This window comes from Ipomoea triloba, chromosome 8 (assembly GCF_003576645.1).
Source record: "Ipomoea triloba cultivar NCNSP0323 chromosome 8, ASM357664v1".
Classification (NCBI taxonomy): domain Eukaryota; kingdom Viridiplantae; phylum Streptophyta; class Magnoliopsida; order Solanales; family Convolvulaceae; genus Ipomoea; species Ipomoea triloba.
In genome coordinates, this window is record NC_044923.1 from 4726958 (window position 1) to 4737990 (window position 11033).

An 11033-nucleotide genomic window follows, 5' to 3' on the forward strand; every position below is an offset into this window, starting at 1 on the left:
TTTGACAACCTATCTGTTTCTAAAGTGAAATGTTTGTTGTATATATAGATTTTCGGGTAAATCACCAATTGGGTCCCTCAATTGTTGGCGAATTGTCAATGTAGTCCCTCAACTCCATATTCATCAATTTGACCCCAGAAGTTAATTAAATTTGGTCGACTTACTCCTTCCGGCCGCATTTCATCGTTCAACCGGTGAGACCCCGTTTAGTACCATTTTGGTCCATCAACTACTAAAATGACGTTTTGCCCCTTTTTATAACGGCGGATGGATGGGAATTGTAAATTTGTAACGGAGAACCAAATTAGGTATGATTTTACAAGTTAGAAGACTAAATTGAATACTTTTAATAGTATGGGACTAAATCAATCAAGTATTACCCTATAATCGATGGACCAAAATGGATATTAACTCGAATTTTCAACTTCTTAGACTTTGTGTCAGCTATGTGAATTATCCTCCACAATAGGCACTGTCACCATCTCTTAACCGATCAGAGCTTGACCTTGTGAATTATCCTCCACAAGAGGCACTATCACCATATCTCAGTTTGTATTTGCGCTGTCTCGTTTAATCCAATGTTCATTGCCAAGCTAAAGTCTAAGATTTTTAGTTCATTTCAATGTCAGTTTGTATTTGCTCCTGTCTGGCTGTCTCGTTTAATCCAATGTTCATTGTCAAGATAAAGTCTAAAATTTTTAGTTCATTTCAATGTCAGTTCACGTTTGTATTTGCTCCTGTCTGGCTGTCTTGTTTAATCCAATGTTCATTGCCAAGCTAATGTCTAAAAATTTTTAGTTCATTTCAATGTCCAACAAAATTAATATAGCTAGATTTTAGATTTTTATGAATAATTTTTAGTCATGAATCATGGTGCAAATACAATACATGCCCTCTAGCAATTCTATTGATAATGTTGAAGCGTTTCGAGCAATCAAGTAATGCTCTCCTTCGAACATTGCTAACATTTTTAAAACAATTTACTTATTATATTTCTATTTCATGCACAAATTTTCTTGGTTAAAAGAATGCAAAGGAAAATTAAAATTTAGATGGGAATATTATACCAAATATATATGAGTCAAGGCTTTTGTTTGTCATATATTCATATATCAACATATTTTCGTCTCCTTGAATGCACCATCTCAGAGGCTTCACAAGCTTCCTATGTTGAAGTCTAGTAATATAATTGACTTCATTTTTAAATTTTTTAAGTCCTTCCTTAGATGTCTTTAAAAGTTGATTCTCATACTTATTTCCTTTTCATCATCCGCAACACCTTTTAACTGAAAATTTTAGATTGTAGATATAATAAATATAATTTTGTAAGATAAAATATAGTTACCTTATAAATAGGCTCACATCCTCTGTCTCCAATCTTGTTCTTGATTGAAAAGTTATTAGTAGCTCTTGTCAATATAATATAATATAAACGCTCATAGCTCTTATGTGGGCTGGACTTATATTGTTAATTCATTGGTTTTTTGTTTATTTCTTTTTTTTTTTTCAAGCCTAATGCCTAGTTGTTTATTCAAGGAAAATTATATTGTGGTCACCAGGCAGATTACTCTGCCTGGTTTCCTCAGGCGCCGACACGTCGTGGCTCGCCGAGTAGGTCTTCGGTCGCTTCGGTGGTCACTTTGGTGCTCTCCTCAGCTACAGGTCACGCCATGATCCATTCCAAAATATCCAATGCTCTAAACATCATTACTTTGACCATCCAATAGTGCTCTTGTGTTAAGGCAACACCAAAAGCTTGATCAACTTCATAAAATGCTTTAAACATCATTTCTATATCAAATCACCTAACACAAGCAATAATTCCATAAGTGACCAAAATAATTCCAAAATATAATGAGTAACAAGCAAAAAGTACCAAAATGTACAAGGAAAAAGCATTAGTTTAAGACATTCATCATATATCAAGCAGTTTGCTCTTTGCTTCATCCACCAAAAGGATTTTAATTAACTAAGGTTTTGCAGAACATGCAATGAAAATAAGAGTACTAATAAGAGGAGCAACAGAATGGAGAGTTTCAATTGAGACAATCTTTTCTAATCTATAGCTCTTTTTATTTTTATTATTATTATTTTTTAGATTCACGTTTATTTCCTACTTCACCAAATTATTTCTTGGACCCTATAAACCGGCATAATACCCATGAAGAGATAAATCGAGTCAATCTAATTTTAAGTCTCAACACCAAACTATAAACTTTTGTGCACAAGGAGTTCAATCTAAGCGCAAGCTTCTAATATTTGTGGCAAGAATTGAATCCCACATTGCCGTTGGAAGAAAGTTTTAAGTAAGACTTCTTATCTACAAGACTAATACCTTGAGCATCTATAGCTTGTCTTATGTTTGGTTCAATCAGAATGAGTTTCTTTATTTGTATTCATTTTATTGTGTAATCATCAATAGGGCTGTTAGCGAACAGAGCTTTCGACAAACTAATCGTGTTCGAGCTCGGTAAGCGTTCGTTTATGTTCGTTTATTAAGGTAAATGAACATTAACAAACAAAATTTAGAGCTCGGTTAATAAACGAACAGAATCTGAACAGTGGTAAGCTCGTTTGCTAAGTGTTCACGAACAAACTCGTTTGTGTTTGTTTAGTAGTGTTCGTGAATAAGCTCGTTTGTGTTCGTTTAGTAGTGTTCGCGAACAAATTCATTTAGTGTTCGTTTAATAATGTTCGCGAACATGTTTACAAATATATATATATAATTGTTTGTGAACATAGATTATTTCTTGTTCACGAACATGTGCAAGTGTTCGGCTATTAAGTGTTCACGAACGTGTTCATAAACGTAAATGAACATGTTTGTTAACGTTTGCGAACACGTTCGTGAACGTGTTCGTTAACGTTAATGAACACGTTCGTGAACGTGTTCGCGAACGTTAACGAACACTAACGAACGCTTAACAAACGAACACGAACAGAATTTTCAAAAACCTTAATAAACGAACACGAACACGAACATCCTAAAATCCTTAACAAATGAACATGAACAACCTTCGTTCGTTTATGTTCGGTTCGTTAACAGCCCTAGTAATCAACTATCTAAAATTTCCAGGTTAGCTACTGGTTTAGCTAGAATTTCCAACTTCTTAGACTTTTTCTGTCAGCTATGCGAGTTATATATCCCCCACAGGACCGCAAGAGGCCAATTGTTCAAACTCAATAGACACTATTACTTCAAACCAAGCACCAGTGATCAAATGACATGTAGTGACTCTCTCATATGGGAGGTCATGAGATCGAGTCTCAGTGGATGAAGGTTGTTGTTCATATTATATTATATTTCATTTCACACTACAACTGACTTGCATTCAAATTAATAACCAAAATCAGAAGAAGCCATCCTCATGCATAGATCTTGATCTTGGCCATCTACAAATGTCGATCACATCTACAAACCAAACCAAAACTAGTAGCCATGTTCTCCCTTGCTTATATCTAGAATTGATAAGCCTTACAAGAGAAACTGTAAAAGCAAACTTGTCCACACTTCTATACACTCCGTATGAAATATCAATAACTTCAACCACATATTATTATAAGGAAAAAAAAAGTGTAGTAAAAGCTCTTTACCAAAAGGGAAACTATTTTACAAGGATTTTATTGTATATGCTCTACCTAGGATCCAAGGCAGTCATGGTGCATTCGTTGTTTGTTGAACCTGTTCCCTGTGTGCTTGAAGAGCAATCACCCTTGTTTACTCTTTGTTCAGTGAAAAATCCAGGCTCTTTTGCTTCAGGTAAGATACTGTCATTTGACAATACTGTTACCACATAAGACATGATTGGTCTATCATCTGGACGTTGTTGCACACATAACAATCCAATATGGATACACCTTTGAACTTGAGACAGATCACAAGATGGATATCAGTTAGTTCCAATGCCCTATTTTCTTTATGCAATTTCCATGCCTGCAAAGTGAATTTATAGATAAATATAATAGGGATAGAAGTGATTCACCAAAAATAAATTATGTGTAATTTTTAATGACCTACATGACCAATAAGGTTAAGATTGTGGTGTGGGTGGGAGAATCCTCTGTTTCTTTTCCCACTCACAATTTCCAACAACAAAACGCCAAAACTAAACGTATCTGATTTTATTGAAAATGTTCCGTCAGTAGCATATTCAGGTGATATGTATCCACTGCATCAAAGAAAACATTTGTATTAATAAAATTAATTAGTAGAAAATAGATGGATGGTGCAACATATATAAATAACACAATATAAAGGTTCTAATTGTGTCCCAATGATACGGTTTGTATTTGCTCCTGTTGCATCCCCTCCAACACTTCTTGCCAACCCAAAGTCTGAAATCTTAGGATTCATATTGTTATCCAACAAAACATTACTTGCTTTAAGATCTCTATGAATGATCCTTAGTCTAGAATCTTGATGGAGATACATTAATCCTCGTGCAACTCCATTAATAATGGAATGGCGTTTTGGCCAATCAAGCAATATGCCCTTTGCTTCATCTACCAAAAGGATGTTAATAAACTCAAGGTTTCACAAAATATATAATATAATGAAGTATTTATATATAGTGCATGATGTAAGGGAGAGATTAGAAAACCAAACCAAATATAAAGGTATCCAGGCTTTTATTAGGCATGTATTCGTAGACCAAAAGCTTTTCTTCTCCTTGTATACGACACCCAAGGAGCTTTACTAGATTGCGGTGTTGAAGCTTGGCAATACAAATTACTTCATTCTTGAACTCTTGTATTCCTTGCGTGGAAGTCTTTGAGAGTCGCTTCACAGCAATTTCTTGTTTGCCTTCAAGAACACCCTGAATATTTGTAGTAAACAACTTGTAGATGTTATGAATTGAATCGATAGAAGTTTTAGTAAATAAACTTAGTTTCATATGCATACCTTGTAAACAGCTCCAAATCCACCCTCTCCAAGTTTGTTGTTTTCTGAAAAGTTATTTGTAGCTCTTGATATTGTGGACATGTCAAATAACGGTATTTCTAACCATTCTTTCAGCTTCATCATTTTGTCCTTACTCTTTTTGTAGAGGTACAAACCAAAGCACAGAACTAGCAAGATTATTACAGTTAGCGGTAACGAACAACCTAAGATGATTTGTACTTTCTTCCCCTTTGAGCTAGCATGACCAGATTCGTCTGTACATAGTATCATGAAAATGTTAGTTGCTTCAAAAAAAAAAAAAAAAAAAACTAAAGTGTCATCATCTAGCACCATGAAATATATTTAATTATTCATGCCGCACCCTCAACTTTCATATCGTATATATCGAGCTCACAAATCAACAAAAAAGTTTCGCCTAAAACTTTTAGCAGGTTTCCCTATCTTCCTGCGGACATGGGCAGGTTTACAACTGATGTGACATTTATTTTAACCTTATGTTGTACATGTAAGCATTTACATATTAAAAATAAAAATAAAAAAACAAAAACCGAAGACCAAACAAAAAAGAAATAGCATTTCTATAAATTTGGAAAATTGAAAAAATACTAAACAAAAAATTAGTCAAAAAATATAAATTCTGAAAAAAAAAATTGAAACATTGGAATTGCAAAATTGAAAAGTATACATTATGAAAATAAAGAGAAGAAAATTTTTTTTATTTTAATATAATAATTTTGTTTTTTTTTTTACTTTTAAATATGTAAACGCTTACATGAACAATATAATGTTAAAGAGAAATGTCACATTAGACGCCAGGTCAGCAGGAAGATAGGGAAACCTGCTAAAAGTTTTAGACGAAACTTTTTTGTTGGCTTGTGACTCGATATATACAATATGAAAGTTGAGGCTGTGACATGAATAATTGGATATAGTTCATGGTGCTAAAATAAACAAATACTCGGTATTAGACCTGGCAATTCGTGTATACGGGTTCGTTAACGGGTCGACACGATAACGACACGAACACGATAAGGCTAAACACGAACACGACACGTTAAGGTTAACGGATTCAAAATTGTAACACGTACACGAACACGATTTGTTAACGGGTTGAACGGGTTGACACATTTTGTTAACGGGTTTCGGATCGTGTCGACACGATATGACACGAAACCCGTTTAAACCCGCTAAATCTATTGATATATTAAAAAATAAAATTTAAAGTTAAATTATATAAAAAAGAAATAAAACATACAATTCAATCCATCAAACAAATAAAAAAATATTCAATATATAACATTCATAAAATTATAAAATAACATCCAAAAATCATAATTAAAGAAGTTCATACTAGTTTTTAGAATAAAATTGAACACAATAAACATTTAAATTTCATATTGTCGAACATCAATAATTGGTGTATGATCTTGGCCTAATGTAATAAATTCATTCTTAATCATGTCCATGATATATTTTGTAAAGACAATGGTTCTTACCTAAATGACAATGGTTCTTAGCGGGTTCTAAACGTGTCTGTGTAAACGGGTTCGTGTAAACGGGTTAACACGATAATATTAACGGGTTAAACGGGTTCTTAATAGGTTTAATAGGTTGACCTGTTAAGACACGAAAACATAACGGGTTCTTAACGGGTCAACCCGTTAATGACCCGGGACATGTTAAGGCTAAACACTAACCCGTTATTTTCGTGTCCGGTTTCGTGTCGTGTTAACGGGTCGTGTCGATAATTGCCAGGTCTACTCGATATAAAGTAGATGAAATTTTTTAGTATTCGTACCAGGTATCTCAGAAGAATCGAGTCTGATGTAAATGTCTTGTCCATTCTCAGACAATAACCGAATATCAATCAAGTCCTTAAACCAAAGAAAACAACCACTTCCTCCATTGCTTAGATCTAAACTTGAATAAGCAGTGCATGAACAATTGCTCAAACACTTCTGCTCACACTCTTTAAGGTTCATAGTTGTGTTAAACCAAGAATTTGCAGTGTCTGGCAATTTTATTCCAGAATACTTCTTGAATCCATCTGTTCCATTCTTGCATTTCAGAGGTATCCTCCTATGGCAACCATCGGACCAGTAATCCCATCCCCCTCTGGTATTACTCACAAAGTTTTCCAAACATCCACAGATTGGGGAGCCTGCTATGTTACAGATTCCATTTGCACCACATTTTGCAAAGTTGTCACAAATATCCATTGGAGCTTTGATGAAACTGACCCAACTTTGAGTCTCATTCATCCATGTAAAGGATTGGAAATCACCAGAACTAGTCATAACTAACCTTAGTAAAATGGAGTTGTTAATGACATCATATCTGACATAAGCCTCCCTGGGATTCATGTGCACGTGGTACTTGTAATGAGGATTATCTGGATTTACTCCAGGTGTTCCACTCCATCGCAGACCATTCCAGGGTCCTGTTGTGTAAATCTTTTCTGGACCATTGTTTATTACACAGTGTGGGTACCCGGCTGGATCAAAGCGAAATGTGAATTGCCCTGAAGATGGATCATTTTCACTCTTCCATGCCCTCACATATACCTCGTGGCCTGTCACTAAATTCCGCCCAAGCTTCATTCCTGGAAAATAAGTATCAGTTGGGTAATCGAAACTCTGCCACAGGAAATTCTCCGGGTTTTCATCCTCTGAATCTCTCACCACAAGATTCCCTGAATCCAACAGTTGTGCAATGGGATTCTGAGCTGATCTTGATGTGTTAGATGACCATCTAGTGTCATTCTTGGCATCAATAAGAACTAACTGCCCAGGCTTAATGATCTTCAAGACAGCGGATGTTATGTTAGTTAGGGCAGTTTCTCTGTTGGCAATCCAAATTACTGTTGGAACAGGAATTTGTTTGTACCATATACCTACGTATCGGTTTATGGAACCAGCAGGGATGCTGAGAAACCCCATCTCGAAGCTCCCACCAGATGAAATGATGGTGTCGCCATCTTTGAGGAATTGAGTGGAAGTGAGTGTATCCCTTGCATGGGAAATTTTGTGCATGGAAAGCAAGAAAAGGGAGAACAAGAAATGCAGGAAAAGAGTTCTCATTTTGACAACCTAATTCTGTTTTGCTTTTCATGATGAAAATTTATTGTTTATAGATTGGGATACTTTAATTCGCTAGACCTTAGATGATGACAAAGACCAAAGACCAAAGACCAAAGACTCCGTGCAATTGCTGGCATTCATATATAGCCTTAGGATAAGATGCGAAGAGGCCTACCAGGTAAAAAAATGCAAATAAAACTCCATTAATTCATTGAAGTCCATTACTCTTTAAAAAAAATTTCACACCTACGATCTTCACTCGTGAGACTGTGAAACACGTGATATATATATATATATATATATAGAGAGAGAGAGAGAGGCTAATGCATGCTCTAATAAAACAGCATCTTTCCGTGAGACTGTGAGACACGACATGAATGAACACAGTCTACAGGATTGCACAAACACTAAATTGTGTGCACTCATGTTGGGTAATTGCACACACTCTAGCTTGCATACATTCTTGTAGTAGACTGTGCATTCATCATGCTGCGTCTCACAGTATCACGAGAAGATGTTATCTATCATAGATGCTAGTCTACTTACACTTGTGAATTGGTTGGGACTTGGGATATAAGTCACCTTATCTAAGCTACTACTTAGATCATATTGGACGGAGGTTGGTAAAAAGTCAAGTCTAGCTATGACCCGGTGGCGGATGATTGTTGAGTGGAGGCCAATAAATAGCTTGAAGGGTCAAGTCTAGAACCCAACGTCCTGAAAATGTGTGGTGGTATAAGGAAATAAAATTACAACTTTGCTACGAACTAGAGCTTTTGGCATAGTGGTAAACGCTTGATCTTAACAAGTGGTATTAGAGACAAGTCACAACTTATTCCAACAATAATTGCAAGTGTACTACCTAGTGGCTTGAAACTTGTTGGACGGAGCTCAGCAAAAGACGAACGTAAAGACATTTAAGACAACACACCCGGTAGACAGATCAACTATATATCTAAGTTTTCCAATATAGAATTTTCAACTTCTTATACTTTGTGTCAGCTATATGAATTATCCCCCACAAGAGGCACTATCACCATATCTCTAACCAATCAGAGCTTGACCTTGTGAATTATCCTCCACAAGAGGCACTATCACCATGACTCTTAATCGATCAGAGCTTGACCTTGACCCTAATTAGGCCAATTGTTCAACCGTACCCCTCACTACACTTCTAATTAAGACAGTGAGATTACCATATATATCTCGAGTCACTCTTGAAGTGAAATATGGGTTTCAAAGTTCTCATGGCACCTTGTGAAAACTGGCTCGCCACCATTCTAACGGCCAACCCTACCATGTGCGATCAATGCCACTACACAAGCCCCACAAAAATGGGTGTCTAATTTTTTTTTTAATAATTATCTATTATCCTTTATTTTTATATCCAATAATTATTCATTTAATTAGATTCAATGAATTGATTCTAATTGCAATATCAAAGGTAGAATTTTTATTGAAAGTAGTTGAATTCGAAAGTTTGGTGAACGATTTTACATCTAAAACAATGAAATTTAATTTTTAAGAAAAATTTTGAATTGCATTTTTTTCTTTGTTGAACATTTTATACACTATATTTTGACGTAAATCTTTTAATAAATATTACTCCGTATGTTTTTAATTTTTTTTTATATTTGCATTTATATATTAAAAATGTCCAAATTGAGTTATTCAACAAGACTCTTATTAATTTTTGGAAAAGTGTCAGATTGGCCCCTAAGTTAGGTGGATAGTGCAATTAGGCCCCCTAACTGAAAAAAGCTTCATTCAAGCCCCCTAAACCAGTAAAATTGTTCAATTAAATTCAAGTTGACTTGTTTATCAGATCAAATTCAGTTAGGGGGCCTAATTGCACTATCCACCCGACTTAGGGGGACAATTTGACACTTTTTTCATTTTTTATTTTATTTTTTAAAATAAATATTTTTTATATATTAAAAATATTAATTTATTATAAATAAAAAATAAATAATATTAAAAAACAAAAATAAATAATATTAAAGGTCGTCTTCCTTCATCGGTCATGGTTGTCTTCCTTAGACGGCCGTGGCCGTCCTACTGGACAGCCGTGGCACGGCTGTCCTACAGCCGGTGGCTGTTTTGTTTTAATATTTTTTTTATTTATAATAAATAATATTTTTAATAAATAAAACACATTTGTTTTGAAAAATAAAATAAAAAAAATGAAAAAAGTGTCAGATTGGCCCCTTAAGTTGGGTGAATAGTGCAATTAGACCCCTAACTGAATTTGACTCGATAAACAAGTCAACTTAGACTTAATTGAACAATTTTACCGGTTTAGGAGACTTGAATGAAGCTTTTCTTTTTCAGTTAGAGGGCAAAATTACACTATCCACCCGACTTAAGAGACCAATTTGACGCTTTTTCCTTAATTTTAAGAACGTAACTGACTGTGATAGGAACAAAGATTAAACAATGATAGACCTTTTAAGCTATAAGATGTCATTGCCCATACTCTTCCAAGCTTAATACAATAAAGATGAAATTAATTAAGAGCAATTGTTTCCGGCCTTTTCATCATCCACAACTATTTCCTTTTCATCATCCAGAGAACCCTTTAACCAAAAATTTTAGATTATAGATATGATAAATATAATTTTGGAGGATAAAATATGATTACCTTATAGATAGGCTCATATCCTCCATGTACTCAAAAAAAAAAAAAAAAAAAAAAAAAAAAAAAGATAAAAACCCCTCATATCTTTTATCTCCAATCTTGTTTCTGATTGAACAGTTATTAGTAGCTCTTGTTAATATGACATACTCGCTCATAGCACTTATGTGGGCTGGACTTATATTGTTAATTCATTGGGTTTTTTTTTTTTTTTAATTTTTTTTTTCAAGCCTAATGCCTAGTTGCTTATTCAAGGAAAATTATATTGTGGACCATGATATACCTTGCAAAGTAGACAAATGATAAATTTATATTTCCCTACCAAAATTTTAATAACAGACATGATCCCGGGCCACTAATTCTCATTGGTATTCTTGATGAGTACAGAGTTTACTCTACCTGACAAATAATGGAT

At 34.5% G+C, this 11033-nt stretch overlaps 1 pseudogene; it reads right to left on the reverse strand.

Moving 5' to 3' along the window:
* Positions 1-3350: 3350 nt before the first annotated feature.
* LOC116027240 lies at positions 3351-8015 on the reverse strand (annotated as a pseudogene).
* Positions 8016-11033: the final 3018 nt, after the last annotated feature.